The following is a 16,373-nucleotide window of genomic DNA, read 5'->3' on the forward strand; positions in this document are numbered from 1 at the left end:
CTGCTAGTAATTATATTGTACTTTGTAACTTTTTTTAGTTCATTGCAAACATGGATTTGCACTACAGACAATGTGTAGTTCTGCCCTTACTGAGCTTGACAATATAGGTTCCTTTCATTCAATCAGTTAGGACCCAATTTTGGTACATGAACGAGTAAGCATTGGCCCTAGTAGTGCATCATAATAGATTCAAAAAGTGTTAACAATTTCAATAAAGGAAGGCTGTAGATGCCTGAGAATTGTTCCAGAGTGGAAACAGAAGATGGGTCACAGAATGAGAGTGAATGAATGTAAGTATAGGAGCTGGCCCATTTTTGGTTCAGTACCTGGGTAGTGCTTGCTGATTGGTGTCTAAATGTAGCCACCAATCAGCAAGCGCTACCCAGGTTCTGAACCAAAAATGGTCCGGCTTCTAAGCTTACATTCAAGTAAAGATAACAAGATAAGAAAGAAAAAATGATAACAGGAGTAAATTTGAATGTTGCTTAAAATTGCATGCGCTGTCTGAATCCTGAAAATTTAATTTTGAGTAGACTATTCCTTTAAAAGACTCTCCTGCATGATGGAGCTGAAACACTGCATAATTGACATACCAGTCTGTGTGGCTAAGCCTTGTCTGGCTGTATGAAATATTTTTCTGGGAGAGTAAACCAATTATTATGTATCTGCAACTTATACCTTACTCCCCTAATCAATAAATTATGGGAATTTAATAAACCATTTATTATAATAATCTTATACATTTAAAGTTCCTTTGTATCTAGTTCCAATAATCAGGCTAAGTAGATAGTAAAGAAAGAATTTAATAATTACATCTGCTCATTGAAAACATTATACATTACTTATAACACTATATGCCTAGACTTTTATAAGCACAAAACACTGATAAAAATGGCTGAAAAAATGATAGATAAAAATGGTCACTTTAATTTGTATCTTTAAAGGATATCCTAAATCATTCCGGATATTTTAAAATTAATCCTCGATTACATTCACTGATTTAAAAAACACATTCATAATACCATTCATGCTAGTTTTATAAAACTGCTTATGAAAAAATACTCTAAAAAACCTATTTACTTGGGCAAATGACTCAATTCTGAAACTATACAATTTAATAAAATACCTTAAACCTTCCTTATAAAGCTACTTTTCTACTCATATGTGCACCAAACATATCTTAATTACCAGCTTCCATGCCATGAAATTGTATTCCACTGAGGGCAAAAGTTGTCCTTAAAGGGATACTGAACCCACATTTTTTCTTTCATGATTCGGATAGAGCATGCAATTTTAAGCAACTTTCTAATTTACTTCGGTTATCAATTTTTTCTTCGTTCTCTTGATATCTTTATTTGAAAAAGAAGACACCTAAGATAAGGAGCCAACAAATTTGTGGTTCAGAACCATGGACAGCACTTGTTTATTGGTGCTGTCCAATCAGCAAGGACAACCCAGGTTGTTCACCAAAAATGGTCCAGCATCTAAACTTAAATTCTTGCTTTTCAAATAAACATACCAAGAGATTGAAGAAAATTTGATAATAGGTGTACATTAGAAAGTTGCTTAAAATTGCATGCTCTATCTGAATCACAAAAGAAAAAAAATGGGTACAGTGTCCCTTTAAGAACTAAATCCGCTGTATATTTTGCCTTTTACTTTCACTTCCTCAAAGCAAGTAAATGTCCTGTATCTTATAAACTTATAGTGGGAGGGGGAATTGTGAGTCTCACCTTCTTGTTTGTTTAGCTTCACTCCTCCTGTGTTTGGAAAATAGGGAGCCGTTAGCCTCTGCAGCTTACACGCTGCTTCTGTTGTTTGTTAGGTGGGACGTCAGCCATTTTTATCAGTGTTTTGTGCTTATAAAAGTCTAGGCATATAGTGTTATAAGTAATGTATAATGTTTTTGATGAGCAGATGTAATTATTAAATTCTTTCTTTACTATCTACTTAGCTTGATTATTGGAACTAGATACAAATGAACTTTAATTTATAAGATTATATAATAAATGGTTTATTAAACTCCCATCATTTATTGATTAGGGGAGTAAGGCATAAGTTGCAGATACATAATAATTGGTTTACTCTCCCAGAAACATATTAGAATATAAAGTATTTAATATATCCATTTAACCCAATTGCTTGTAGCGCCATCCCCCCCCTTTATTTACTCTATCAAATAAAAATCTGACTATCTAGGAAGGAGGTAGTGATTGGGAAAGGCTATATTGGGCTGAGATCAGCGCTTCAACTCAAATTTTATAACAAATTTATATACAGTTGTTAGAATTGAGCCATATCTATATTTTCGTTTAATTCTGCTGGAAAGAGGGTATCAAATTTATAGATCCAGTAGGTTTCCCTCTGGCATAGGCTTTTAAACCTGTTAATACCCTGTTTATAAGCAATACTTTCCAGAGGGGTAAAACAAAACTGACAATTGTATCCAGAATGGCACTGAACATGATGTCTGGAGACACTATGTTTGAGGCTGCCCTTATCGACATTCCTAAAGTGTTCACCCCATCTGCTTCTCACTTTCCTGATAGTCCTACCTAAATACTGTATCCCACAAGAGCAAGTGAGTAGATATATTACGTACTTAGAACTACAATCCAATCTATCTTTTAATTGGTAAGTATATCCTAAGGTGGTGGAAGTCAAACTAGTAGCCCCATGGGTGATATTTTTACACATATTGCATCTTCTGTAGGGATAGGTCATCAGTTCTACCATTAGTATAGATAGGTTTATTATTATTACAGAAGCAGCGTCATGTTATGCATAAGTACCATCATTATAGTTAACATGACACCATTATATATTTTATTAGTTATTAATGTCTATTATATCTATATAGGAACCTCATACAATAAACACCATCTTCTTTAACACCATCTATGAGCATCCCCACTACACTTTTATATGATTGAATGGATAGTATGTTTATATTATTACTCATGAATAGTTAGTAGCATATACACTTATAGCATAATAGTATAGTCATTCACACAATATGTTAATTTTTAGGGCACATTACTTTAACGATAGATATAGTCAATTCCTAACAATAGTCACTCACTTCCAGCTATTTACACCATCAACTATGATATTATATGACACACTATATCCATATATCATACACAGCAGTTCTCTACTCGAATTATATATGAATAGAACTTACAAAGATACCTATGTTAGATTATTTGTGGCTCCTGGAGTCGTAGAGCTATATATATATATATACATGGGTGTTTCACTCAAACGCTTATTAGCTTATATGAGAACATCTTAGGATATATAGGTTTATTTCATTAATAGACACCTTAAAATGTGTCAGCTTATATAACCATTAGATTACAATCACTAGCATTAAAATAAAAAATAAAAAGCATCATTTGCATTCTCCTCTTTTACACACAACATCATTTTTGTTACACTACATTCACCTTTTCACATTAGTTTATTTATACATATAAACATTAATAGTTAGATTAAGGGATATTTACCACTAATATTTATCACATATTGCTATTTTAAGTCAGATATAATACTTCCTCAAACGAGTTAGATTTATTTATTAGTAGCGATATATCACTTAATACTCATTAGCACACCACATTTTAGTTATTTATATCATCATACTTCATCATCACATTACACAGTTTTAGTAATATATAGGTTGGTTTATATATCAACAAATAAACGTATTAGCATGTTGTCTTTTCTCCAACATAGGTGTGTCCGGTCCACGGCGTCATCCTTACTTGTGGGATATTCTCTTCCCCAACAGGAAATGGCTAGAGCCCAGCAAAGCTGGTCACATGATCCCTCCTAGGCTCCGCCTTCCCCAGTCATTCTCTTTGCCGTTGTACAGGCAACATCTCCACGGAGATGGCTTAGAGTTTTTTAGTGTTTAACTGTAGTTTTTATTATTCAATCAAGAGTTTGTTATTTTAAAATAGTGCTGGTATGTACTATTTACTCTGAAACAGAAAAGAGATGAAGATTTCTGTTTGTAAGAGGAAAATGATTTTAGCAACCGTTACTAAAATCGATGGCTGTTTCCACACAGGACTGTTGAGAGGAATTAACTTCAGTTGGGGGAACAGTGAGCAGACTTTTGCTGCTTAAGGTATGACACATTCTAACAAGACGATGTAATGCTGGAAGCTGTCATTTTCCCTATGGGATCCGGTAAGCCATTTTTATTACAGAAAGAAAAAAAAGGGCTTCACAAGGGCTTTTTAAGACTGTAGACATTTTCTGGGCTAAATCGATTTATATATAAACATATTTTATACTTCATAGCCTTGAGGAATTATTTTAATCTTGGGAATTATGTAAAATAACCGGCAGGCACTGTATTGGACACCTTATTCTCTAGGGGCTTTCCCTAATCACAGGCAGAGTCTCATTTTCGCGCCTCTATTGCGCACTTGTTTTTGAGAAGCATGACATGCAGATGCATGTGTGAGGAGCTCTGATACATAGAAAAGACTTTCTGAAGGCGTCATTTGGTATCGTATTCCCCTTTGGGCTTGGTTGGGTCTCAGCAAAGCAGATACCAGGGACTGTAAAGGGGTTAAATATAAAAACGGCTCCGGTTCCGTTATTTTAAGGGTTAAAGCTTCCAAATTTGGTGTGCAATACTTTTAAGGCTTTAAGACACTGTGGTGAAATTTTGATGAATTTTGAACAATTCCTTCATACTTTTTCGCAATTGCAGTAATAAAGTGTGTTCAGTTTAAAATTTAAAGTGACAGTAACGGTTTATTTTAAAACGTTTTTTGTACTTTGTTATCAGGTTTTTGCCTGTTTAACATGTCTGAACTACCAGATAGACTGTGTTCTGAATGTGGGGAAGCCAAGGTTCCTTCTCATTTAAATAGATGTGATTTATGTGACACAAAATTTAGAGAAAATGATGCCCAAGATGATTCCTCAAGTGAGGGGAGTAAGCATGGTACTGCATCATCCCCTCCTTCGTCTACACCAGTCTTGCCCACACAGGAGGCCCCTAGTACATCTAGCGCGCCAATACTCCTTACTATGCAACAATTAACGGCTGTAATGGATAATTCTATCAAAAACATTTTAGCCAAAATGCCCACTTATCAGCGAAAGCGCGACTGCTCTGTTTTAGAAAATACTGAAGAGCATGAGGACGCTGATGATATTGGTTCTGAAGGGCCCCTACACCAGTCTGAGGGGGCCAGGGAGGTTTTGTCTGAGGGAGAAATTTCAGATTCAGGGAAAATTTCTCAACAAGCTGAACCTGATGTGATTACATTTAAATTTAAATTGGAACATCTCCGCGCTCTGCTTAAGGAGGTGTTAACCACTCTGGATGATTGTGAGAATTTGGTCATTCCAGAGAAACTATGTAAAATGGACAAGTTCCTAGAGGTCCCGGGGCCCCCCGAAGCTTTTCCTATACCCAAGCGGGTGGCGGACATTGTAAATAAAGAATGGGAAAGGCCCGGTATACCTTTCGTCCCTCCCCCCATATTTAAAAAATTGTTTCCTATGGTCGACCCCAGAAAGGACTTATGGCAGACAGTCCCCAAGGTCGAGGGGGCGGTTTCTACTCTAAACAAACGCACCACTATACCCATAGAAGATAGTTGTGCTTTCAAAGATCCTATGGATAAAAAATTAGAAGGTTTGCTTAAAAAGATGTTTGTTCAGCAAGGTTACCTTCTACAACCAATTTCATGCATTGTTCCTGTCACTACAGCAGCGTGTTTCTGGTTCGATGAGCTAGAAAAGGCGCTCAATAATAATTCTTCTTCTTATGAGGAGATTATGGACAGAATTCATGCTCTCAAATTGGCTAATTCTTTCACCCTAGACGCCACTTTGCAATTGGCTAGGTTAGCGGCGAAAAATTCTGGTTTTGCTATTGTGGCGCGCAGAGCGCTTTGGTTAAAATCTTGGTCAGCGGATGCGTCTTCCAAGAACAAATTGCTTAACATTCCTTTCAAGGGGAAAACGCTGTTTGGCCCTGACTTGAAAGAGATTATCTCTGATATCACTGGGGGCAAGGGCCACGCCCTTCCTCAGGATAGGTCTTTCAAGGCCAAAAATAAACCTAATTTTCGTCCCTTTCGCAGAAACGGACCAGCCCCAAGTGCTACGTCCTCTAAGCAAGAGGGTAATACTTCTCAAGCCAAGCCAGCCTGGAGACCAATGCAAGGCTGGAACAAAGGAAAGCAGGCCAAGAAACCTGCAGCTGCTACCAAGACAGCATGAGATGTTGGCCCCCGATCCGGGACCGGATCTGGTGGGGGGCAGACTCTCTCTCTTCGCTCAGGCTTGGGCAAGAGATGTTCTGGATCCTTGGGCACTAGAAATAGTCTCCCAAGGTTATCTTCTGGAATTCAAGGGGCTTCCCCCAAGGGGGAGGTTCCACAAGTCTCAATTGTCTTCAGACCACATAAAAAGACAGGCATTCTTACATTGTGTAGAAGACCTGTTAAAAATGGGAGTGATTCATCCTGTTCCTTTAGGAGAACAAGGGATGGGGTTCTACTCCAATCTGTTCGTAGTTCCCAAAAAAGAGGGAACATTCAGACCAATCTTAGATCTCAAGATCCTAAACAAGTTTCTCAAGGTTCCATCGTTCAAAATGGAAACCATTCGAACAATTCTTCCTTCCATCCAGGAAGGTCAATTCATGACCACGGTGGATTTAAAGGATGCGTATCTACATATTCCTATCCACAAGGAACATCATCGGTTCCTAAGGTTCGCATTCCTGGACAAGCATTACCAGTTTGTGGCACTTCCGTTCGGATTAGCCACTGCTCCAAGGATTTTCACAAAGGTACTAGGGTCCCTTCTAGCGGTGCTAAGACCAAGGGGCATTGCAGTAGTACCTTACTTGGACGACATTCTGATTCAAGCGTCGTCCCTTCCTCAAGCAAAGGCTCACACGGACATTGTCCTGGCCTTTCTCAGATCTCACGGGTGGAAAGTGAACGTAGAAAAAAGTTCTCTATCCCCGTCAACAAGGGTTCCCTTCTTGGGAACAATAATAGACTCCTTAGAAATGAGAATTTTTCTGACAGAGGCCAGAAAATCAAAACTTCTAAACTCTTGTCAAATACTTCATTCTGTTCCTCTTCCTTCCATAGCGCAGTGCATGGAAGTAATAGGTTTGATGGTAGCGGCAATGGACATAGTTCTTTTTGCGCGAATTCATCTAAGACCATTACAACTGTGCATGCTCAGTCAGTGGAATGGGGACTATACAGACTTGTCTCCGACAATACAAGTAGATCAGAGGACCAGAGATTCACTCCGTTGGTGGCTGTCCCTGGACAACCTGTCACAGGGGATGAGCTTCCGCAGACCAGAGTGGGTCATTGTCACGACCGACGCCAGTCTGGTGGGCTGGGGCGCGGTCTGGGGACCCCTGAAAGCTCAGGGTCTTTGGTCTCGGGAAGAATCTCTTCTCCCGATAAATATTCTGGAACTGAGAGCGATATTCAATGCTCTCAAGGCTTGGCCTCAGCTAGCAAGGGCCAAGTTCATACGGTTTCAATCAGACAACATGACGACTGTTGCGTACATCAACCATCAGGGGGGAACAAGGAGTTCCCTGGCGATGGAAGAAGTGACCAAAATCATTCAATGGGCGGAGACTCACTCCTGCCACTTGTCTGCAATCCACATCCCAGGAGTGGAAAATTGGGAAGCGGATTTTCTGAGTCGTCAGACATTTCATCCGGGGGAGTGGGAACTCCATCCGGAAATCTTTGCCCAAATTACTCAATTGTGGGGCATTCCAGACATGGATCTGATGGCCTCTCGTCAGAACTTCAAGGTTCCTTGCTACGGGTCCAGATCCAGGGATCCCAAGGCGACTCTAGTAGATGCACTAGTAGCACCTTGGACCTTCAAACTAGCTTATGTATTCCCGCCGTTTCCTCTCATCCCCAGGCTGGTAGCCAGGATCAATCAGGAGAGGGCATCGGTGATCTTGATAGCTCCTGCGTGGCCACGCAGGACTTGGTATGCAGACCTGGTGAATATGTCATCGGCTCCACCATGGAAGCTACCTTTGAGACGAGACCTTCTTGTTCAAGGTCCGTTCGAACATCCGAATCTGGTCTCACTCCAACTGACTGCTTGGAGATTGAACGCTTGATCTTATCAAAGCGAGGGTTCTCAGATTCTGTCATTGATACTCTTGTTCAGGCCAGAAAGCCTGTAACTAGAAAAATTTACCACAAAATATGGAAAAAATATATCTGTTGGTGTGATTCTAAAGGATTCCCTTGGGACAAGGTAAAAATTCCTAAGATTCTATCCTTTCTTCAAGAAGGTTTGGAGAAAGGATTATCTGCAAGTTCCTTGAAGGGGCAGATTTCTGCCTTGTCTGTGTTACTTCACAAAAAGCTGGCAGCTGTGCCAGATGTTCAAGCCTTTGTTCAGGCTCTGGTTAGAATCAGGCCTGTTTACAAACCTTTGACTCCTCCTTGGAGTCTCAATTTAGTTCTTTCAGTTCTTCAGGGGGTTCCGTTTGAACCCTTACATTCCGTTGATATTAAGTTATTATCTTGGAAAGTTTTGTTTTTGGTTGCAATTTCTTCTGCTAGAAGAGTTTCAGAATTATCTGCCCTGCAGTGTTCCCCTCCTTATCTGGTGTTCCATGCAGATAAGGTGGTTTTACGTACTAAACCTGGTTTTCTTCCGAAAGTTGTTTCTAACAAAAACATTAACCAGGAGATAGTCGTGCCTTCTTTGTGTCCGAATCCAGTTTCAAAGAAGGAACGTTTGTTGCACAATTTGGATGTTGTTCGTGCTCTAAAATTCTATTTAGATGCTACAAAGGATTTTAGACAAACATCTTCCTTGTTTGTTGTTTATTCTGGTAAAAGGAGAGGTCAAAAAGCAACTTCTACCTCTCTCTCTTTTTGGATTAAAAGCATCATCAGATTGGCTTATGAGACTGCCGGACGGCAGCCTCCTGAAAGAATCACAGCTCATTCCACTAGGGCTGTGGCTTCCACATGGGCTTTCAAGAACGAGGCTTCTGTTGATCAGATATGTAAGGCAGCGACTTGGTCTTCACTGCACACTTTTACTAAATTTTACAAGTTTGATACTTTTGCTTCTTCTGAGGCTATTTTTGGGAAAAAGGTTTTGCAAGCCGTGGTGCCTTCCATCTAGGTGACCTGATTTGCTCCCTCCCTTCATCTGTGTCCTAAAGCTTTGGTATTGGTTCCCACAAGTAAGGATGACGCCGTGGACCGGACACACCTATGTTGGAGAAAACAGAATTTATGTTTACCTGATAAATTACTTTCTCCAACGGTGTGTCCGGTCCACGGCCCGCCCTGGTTTTTTAATCAGGTCTGATAATTTATTTTCTTTAACTACAGTCACCACGGTATCATATGGTTTCTCCTATGCAAATATTCCTCCTTTACGTCGGTCGAATGACTGGGGAAGGCGGAGCCTAGGAGGGATCATGTGACCAGCTTTGCTGGGCTCTTTGCCATTTCCTGTTGGGGAAGAGAATATCCCACAAGTAAGGATGACGCTGTGGACCGGACACACCGTTGGAGAAAGTAATTTATCAGGTAAACATAAATTCTGTTTTTTTGCTAACATATTGAAAGACAGACGTAGGCTCTCCTTATAAGGGGCATAGATAGCACCACTAGAATTGTCATATGGCCAAATAGTAATTTGACAGAACCAGCTCTAATAGGAGCCAGTCTGAGCTGAGAGTGACGTTTACGAAGTAATTCCGTGTTTTATTATATGTTCTCTGAAGTAGGCTTGCAAGAATCGCCTATCGAACAATAAGGTATTTATATAATCGTTTTCTACGGACATTGAGTGTAACACACATCCCAACAGCTCTACTAACGAATACATCATCTGTTAGATAGCCAAATAATTGCGTACACTCTAGCTTAGTAGCACAGCACAGGATCTCCTCTTTAAACTATAAATCCGGAAAATAAACGGATATATTCAAAACACGGTTTATTAATGGATCAACTAAGGAATATATATTCCCTTTTTAGCAAACTATACTGACATCGTTGTATAGAGCACTTTTGTCTATGCAATAAATCAACTGATATATGGTGCACATTTATCCAAGTACTAATTGACAGACAGTGATTATACCAGTAAACATGCAGCACATTTATGAGTGGATGCATGCATAGCTGCTAATAATAATAGGACCACCTAGGACTAATGTTTAATACGATTGGGTTCTAAAATAGAAGTACATAAATCTAGTGACACCACACGTAGTGTTGACATGATATTCCCATCAAGGTATTTAAAGTTGTGACTGAATGTATGTATTAAGAATGATTGTGTATTAGAGTATGAATTGATGTCAGACAATCAGAGATTGGTTGACCACATTCCCATTACTACTAATTGGATTAATTATGCACATACACACCTGGGAGGTGTTCCAGCCAATAGAGGATAACATTGATGAAACAGACAGAGGTCTGAGAAACGCGTAGCATTCTGTGATTTTAAATATCAGAGTCATTTGGTTGACTTCTGTTTTTTATGTATACCATTAAATTGTGGAATTTTTAACCATATTTGAGAGTCTGAGCTTATTCTATCTACTGAGGAGATTGGAGTGACCGTCACTAACGCTGTGGCAGTGAGCTGGGACATTGAAGTTCCCAGTCTGCCGGACTGAGCACAATTGGGTGCTGCTCCATTTGTGAGTATTCATTTGTCATGCAAATTATCCATTCTGTACCAACTGTATCACACTAGGAGGCGCCTTTGTCTTGTGATTTCATTCACAGAGAAAGTTTGTATTACTGCCCAGCTTGGGAACCACTGCTTTAAAGTGATTGTAAAGGAATTAGTACCCAGTACCTAAAAATAATCTTAAAAACTATTACCATTGCGTTATGGTAAACATAACTCCGATCCTCCACTCGCATCACCTACTGTATTGAGCAGATCGATGGCGAATCCGGCTTCCTCCAATCGTTGCCTGCCCCCTTTGGCATTCAGCTCGTGGGCTACGCAACGATTGGAGGAAGCCAGATTCGTCTTGGATATGCTAAATACAGTAGGAGATGTGGGCGGAGGATCGGCGTTATGTTTACCATAATGCAATGGTAAGTATTTTTAAAAAGAAGCGTCTTTGTAAAGTTTTTAATGAATTAAAGTGTTTTTAAGATTATTTTTAGATACTGGGAACTAATTCCTTAAACTTTACATTCACTTTAATGCAAGCAGGGCTTTTGCTACTTTAAAGGGACAGTCAACACCAGAATTGTTGTTGTTTAAAAAGATAATAATCCCTTTATTACCCATTCCCCAGTTTTTCATAACCAACACAGTTATAATAATACACCTTCTATCTATGCCTCTGCAAACTGTCCCCTTATTTCAGTTCTTTTGACAGACTTGTAGCTTAGATAATCAGTGCTGACTTCTAGGTAACTTCACGTGCATTAACTCAATGTTATCTATATGACACACATGAACTAACACCCTCTAGTGGTGAAAAACTGTCAAAATGCATTCAGATTAGAGGAGGCCTTCAAGGTCTAACAAATTAGCATATGTGCCTACCTAGGTTTAGCTTTCAACTAAGAATACCAAGAGATCAAAGCAAAATTGGTTATAAAAGTCAATTGGAAAGTTGTTTAAAATGACATGCCCTATTTGAATCATGAAAGTTTATTTTGGACTTGACTGTCCCTTTAAGGTTCATGTCATTTTCATCTCTTATACAACCTAGCGCATAGTGTGTAATGTATGCACTTTTTGCTAGGCATATAATTACTAAAAGGCAAACACTCTGCCAGGAACATAGTTATACATGTATACTGATGTTATTCTGTTAAGTTTGTTCACTAAAACAGCTCCATATCTTAGTGAATTAACTCAGCAGGATAACATAGTAATTAGAATTTTTTCAGGACTCTTTGTGGATCAGACCTTTGATTCTTGTTTCAGGGACATGCTATTGATTTCCAGCAAATTATTTATGGGCCAACTTAGACTTATACCTGGGAGACTTCTAATTAAACATGTTTATTTTAAATTAAGAGATTTGACTTAATATATTACAAAGCAATGTTAAAATATTTATTATCAGAAAACAATTTTTATTTTGTAGAAAAGAGTATAAATCTGGATAATAGGTAATCAATTTATTTTTGGTTTAACTAATACATTTCTCGTCTGCCAAGTCATGCTGTTCCTGCAGCATCTGATCATTTTATTTATGTTTTGTTTTTTTAAAATATACCATTTGTAAATAATTGTAAAATATTGTGTAATGGTACTAATTTTTATATGTGCATGCAGTCCCCTGGGGTGATAGCTAAGTCAGCATAACAAACATTTGAAATCAAAGAAGGACCCCTGTTTGTTTATTTAAAAAAAAAAAAAAAAGGTTCTGATGTTCCTGTTAGGGACAAATGTGTCATTAAATTTAATTTCAGACCTGGTTGTCCAGTTATGTGCCACAAATAAATAAGGGCTTTATGCATGAAATTGTGTATAGCTATGTATGAGAGTTTTTTGTCCTTCAATACTAGAATAGTTCACATATCATCTGACAAGGTGAGATGTTGACGGATAGTTGTCCTTACTAATGTTCCCTTTATGAAAGAGGAACATTTTTAAACAACATTCCAATTTACTTCTATTATCTAATTTGCTTAAAGGAATAGTTTAGTCAAAATTAAACTTTCATGATTCAGATAGAGCATGCAATTTTAAGCAACTTTCTAATTTACTCATATTATCAATTTGTCTTTGTTGGTATCCTTTATTTGAAAAAGCAAGAATGTAAGCATAGGAGCCAGACAATTTTTGGTTCAGAATATGGGTAGCACTTTCCGATTGGTGTCTAAAAATGGGCCGTCTCCTAAGATTAAATTCAAATAAAGGGGGGGTTGGGCGGAGTTAACTGCAGAAGCGGATGGTCGCATCTTTATTGAGCTTCCGGCTCTGGATATACTAAAGGGATTTCTATACTTTATTTTTTGGTCCAAAGTCACTTAGAGACGATTCCCAATCACACATATTTCTCAGGCATGAGTCAGGGAGCATACAAAAGCTTGTTATCACCTGTTTACAAGACAAACTGCTGAGCAAGCTGGTCATCCGAGAACTCCAAGATGGCGCTGATCTTGTGGGAGAAGGAAGTCATAGCACTTATAGATACTCATTTCTGCAATTTAATGCACGTACTCTTAGAGGCATTTGAGCAAGTACCGCCTGCTACCGTACAGCCAGACCACTCAGAGAAGCTACTCAGCCTATATGAGGATAATACCCGCATTTGCCCCAAAGCATTTGTGTCCGAGATCACGCACACCAATCTCATACAAGATGAAGGGACCCTTCCTGTGCAAGTCTCCCAGCTACCGGCAGCCACTATAGTTACCACTTTAGGTTTACGGCGCCCACATATGCGCAGCAGTTCTCCCAACCGCTGATACTTATCAGATTTGTGCCGACGCCGGAACCCAGCTCGGGTCCGCAGCGTGGAGATCTTCTTCCTCCACCTGCTCTCTCCTCGGTCAGGGAGCTGTGCGGAGATGTGGTCATACCGAGTGCTTGCATCATTGGAGCTACGGCTGTCGACTTGGTCTTGGAACTGGTGGGAGATGGTGGTCCCCAACTGAGATTGCGGTGTGCTTTCTGTGTCCTGCGTCTTCTGGCTGGGGTGGAGGTGCCCTGGAGCCTTGGGAGACTTGCTTCTGTCACGCCTAGAACCGGAGTTGGCTAAAATTTTCCTGTCCTGTTGCTCAGATTACAGAGTCGGAGTTAGACTGACACTGTGTGATTTAAAATGTCACTTAGTTAATCATATGACTTATTTTTTTTATTCTCAAATCTATATTGGGAACTTGTGTTTTCATTGTACTTTATAATGAAACCTTTTCTCTGACGGTATAAGGCCACATGGCAATAGGAACTTTCTAAGGACACTATTGGTACAGGTCTGGTGGTTATTTTTATTTTTGAGTACTAATGTTAATGGTCTACGAATGCTTATATATGCACAGTAGGTTCCTTATATATTTCTTCTATGACTACCTGAGCCCAGTACTAGGGGAATCCATTTGATTGTGAGGTACATATGCCCAGCATACCTTAAGGCTTGGATGTATTTTGTACATGTTTTTTGACGTACTTTCACCTAACGAAAATGTTTAATAATACCATGTACATGATATCTACTTATTCTACCTACTTTCACTTACAGTGCAATAATCTCTACATATTTTTATTTTGCCTTTTATACTATAAGTCTGCTGCAATTGAGGCATAGAAGTGCATATTGTCTATACATTGTATTAACCCATTCCGGTACACACTCTGGGTGCTTGTACTATGTGCTCTGCTGTGTTTGGAGGGTTTTGCCTGTTAGTGATGTCCCATGACATGTTCTCATAGAGTTTTAGTTTGATAAAATCTTTATGGTACCTCAGTATTTGGGAAATTACATATAGAAATTGTTAAATGCTCCTAGTCGAACGATCTTCCACATGGAGAGGCTGCATAGCCACCCCCCAGAGTAAGATACCAATGAGCTATGAAAAGGGTGCCTTTGGCTATATGTGTGAGGCAATGTTCTCTTTTAAAGTTTACATCTACTTACTGTATTATTTTTCCTAATTGTTATTGACATCTGTTTTTTTTTCTTTCTTTTTTATATATATACACCTGCCTATCGCTGGGTATAGGGCCCATGCCCGGACGATGGGAGTAGGCTGTGACAATATAGATGTCTTTGTGCCTCTCTTTGCATTTTTGTAAGTTATGTTGCTCTGTAATGTAATGGAAGTGGGTATTATTCTGGGCTGAGGTTATTTATGCTTAAATGTTAATTGGTTACTAAATGATAGGATTCCAGACATAGCAGGAAAGATATTATGGTCTCCCTCAACTCAATACTTATTGTCCTTAACCAATTAGTGTTGCCTCATCTGTTTCCATGTGGATCTTTCTATGTTTCCATATATTATTCTCCTCTATGTCCCACTTGCTTACCTCAACATGAGAACACCTATATAGAACCTATATACTCAAAGGCTCTTGTTTCCAAACTTGGAAAAATTTTGACTAGTTTCCACCCCTCCTTATGTACATCTATAAAATCTCCGCCTCCCCCCCCCTCCCCTGTTACTCTCTGGCGCACGTGAGTGTGTCCAGAGGGATATACACGTTTTTTCTCGTAACATACCGTAATTTCCCTGTATTATACTTGAATATTTCTTAACTACCCTTTTCTGGAGGCCCTAATGTGGTCAGATTTATGTTTGACACTTACCTTTTTACCATAGGCTTCAATTTGTTATTAACGCTTTATATCATTCTGGGTTAATTTATGTTTCTTATGTAATAAAATAGAAAATGTGAGGTTTATTTCTATTAATATATCTGTGATGTAACAGTACTGTTTTTTTTGAGATTGATATGTTTTCTTTTTGTACCTGTATATGACTTCTGCAACTCAGTTGTATCTAGACTTAATGTTTTCCGGTTCCTTTTATGGGCCTCTATTTGATATTTATGCTTTATGTCACTCTAGGCCAATGTATGCTTCTTATGTATTGAGATAGAAAATGTGAGGTCTGTTTTTACTATTTTAGCACAATTGTGATGTAGCAGAACTGTTTATTCTGTGAGTGATATGATTTATCTTAATGTCTGTACATGACTTTTGCAACTCAGAATGTCTGTTATTTTAGATATTTTACCTCAATAAAAATTTAAACAAAAAAAAAAATTCAAATAAAGATACCAAGAGAGCAACGAAAAATTGATAATAGGAGTAAATTACAAAGTTGTTTAAAATTGCATGCTCTATCTGAATCATGAAAGTTTAATTTTGACTAGACTATTCCTTTAAGACTCCTTCTTAGACAGAATTTCTTTTGTTGAAGAAATTGCAATGCCCATGGGTGAGCCAATCGCACAAGGCATCTATGTGCAGCCACCAATCAGCGACTACCGAGCCTATCTAGATATGCTTTTAAACAAATGATATCTAGAGAATAAGGCAAATTAGATAATAGAACTAATTTGGAAAGTTGTTTAAAATTGTTTCTCTATATGAATCATGAAAGAAACATTTTGGGTTTCATGTCCCTTTAACACACACATAGAAAGGTTCATAGCCTTTGCAGCAACACTGTTAATATAAAACAAACTCTTTTGTTTGTATAGTCACTGAAATATATATACTCTTTATGACACAGAGTTTAATTGCTGAATATATATTAAGAGAGCACTCGTGCTTTTCCCATCTTTTGTGCATTTGAGTGAGAACTTAAATGTTGGCTGTAACTTACAGTTTGTCATTGATTTTTCCATAGCTTTTAAAGACTATA

General features: G+C 38.5%; 1 protein-coding gene across 1 annotated transcript in view; it reads left to right on the top strand.

The window, feature by feature from the left end:
- KIZ (kizuna centrosomal protein) overlaps positions 1-16,373 on the top strand; it is a 532,190-nt gene that overhangs the window by 50,984 nt on the left and 464,833 nt on the right. The gene's annotated exons all lie outside the window — the stretch shown is intronic.

The sequence above is a fragment of the Bombina bombina genome, chromosome 4, assembly GCF_027579735.1.
Source record: "Bombina bombina isolate aBomBom1 chromosome 4, aBomBom1.pri, whole genome shotgun sequence".
Taxonomy (NCBI): Eukaryota; Metazoa; Chordata; class Amphibia; order Anura; family Bombinatoridae; genus Bombina; species Bombina bombina.